This window comes from Pygoscelis adeliae, unplaced genomic scaffold, assembly GCF_000699105.1.
Source record: "Pygoscelis adeliae isolate BGI_AS28 unplaced genomic scaffold, ASM69910v1 Scaffold413, whole genome shotgun sequence".
Lineage (NCBI taxonomy): Eukaryota > Metazoa > Chordata > Aves > Sphenisciformes > Spheniscidae > Pygoscelis > Pygoscelis adeliae.
In genome coordinates this window covers 2,050,705-2,052,404 of record NW_008824403.1, presented here as the reverse complement: position 1 = coordinate 2,052,404, position 1,700 = coordinate 2,050,705, and positions in this window count along the sequence as shown.

Genomic DNA, 1,700 nt, shown 5'->3' with positions numbered 1-1,700 from the left:
GGATAGAGTAAAAAATACTGCTCTCCACCCAAAAGAGTAAAAAAATATTGCTTTCCCCCAAAACAGACCCTGCAAAGCACATTTTCTAGTAGATGGACAGCCTAGGCAGCAGCTCTGACATGCAACAGCACGTCCTGTGTGTGAAGGAGAGTCCCAGCCTTCTGGACCCCCAGGGCAGAACTGGGGCCAGCGTTGCACCAGGGAGACCTGCACTGAAACCCTCTTGCAGCCAACAGCAGCAGTCCGAGTGAGAAGAGCCCTTAGGAGAAATTAAGCAAGACTATCAGGAGGTAGCAGAGAAGCTCTGAAAAGGTACAAGTCTTGCCCCTCTCCCGATAATAATTAACTCCACTAACTAACAGGCAGACAGGAAAGAGAAGGGCAAATGTAACACCACCAATAGGAGCCCTGTGAAATCCCCCCATTTCACGGCGGCTTCTCCGCAGGGCCATGCCAGCTACAGCTCAGCCAGAGTAAAAAGACCTTTGAGTGAGCCTGGGACAGCCCAACGTTCATCCTGGCTCCAGCCTTTTCCGGAGCAGCCATGGATGGAGAATCCCCCGGCGGGCAGGCGAGGCTGTGAGCTGGGCTGGCACACTTGTGCAAGGGGATGCAGAGATGCCGTGGTGGTTCACCCACGCCTTGACAGAATAAACTAGTCTCCACGCTCCTCTTCTGAGCTCTGCTCTACAAAGCAGCCTGTGCACCTCAGCAGCATCCTGGGCATTGCTCTGGGATGGACCCATCCGAACAGGGCTCTAGACCTGCCCCCGGCACCAGGACTGTTACCGTGTGGGGTGGATGCCTTAATGTACACGCTGCAGCAGGGCAGAGCCCCAAAGGGAGAAGAAACAGCATCTAAAGTGCCAGGAACAGGCACTGACCTCGAGCTCTGAGTTGATGGAGGCAGCATCGGAGGAGCTGGATGAGGAGAGCCCAGCACGCAGGGCTGGGAGCAGGCAGGGGGCTGTGGTGGCGCAGGGCCTGCTGCACCCATCTGTGCATCCCTGGGCAGCCTCGCCACACCGTGACCAGTCTGATAGGTGACAGAAAGCAAGAGGAGGACATCAAAGGGAGATGTCGCTGGGGAGAGCACCAAAACCCAGTAGCCCCAGTACGTGCACAGCACCTCAGGGCTCACATTGCAACAGCATCCACAAGCTGCTGGCCTCTCCGTGCTGTGCAGGACAGCAAGGCAGATGCCTCCACTCCCCCCCACAGACACCTGGGCACACACCCCACAGCCATCCACAGAGAGCCCATTCTCCACCAGAAGGGCAAGAACATCCCTGACCCCCCCCGGATCCTGCCCCAGCCCGGATCCTCCCCCAGCCCCGGGGGTGCACCAAGCCCCATCAGCCTCTCACCCACTGTACCAGCCTGATCATCAGGTCTAGGCGGTGGCTGGTTGCCACCATCCTGCACCCAGATTTGGGGTTTGGAAACATGTTAAGTGGGGCCCAGTTTGCACCCTGCAAAGGAGAGTGAGCCACATCAGCTACAGCCAGGAGAGCTGCGCCTGCACCAAGGGGCATAGCAGCCATCCCCATCCAAGAGCAGCGTCACTCTAACCTCGCCAAGAACTGGGGACCTGGGTGAGTGCAGGATGGTGCTGAGCTGACACGGTCGGATCCTGCAGCCAGGCCCTCCCCACCTCCCAGATGGAGCAGAGGCGGTGAGGGACCCCCACGCCTCCCCCC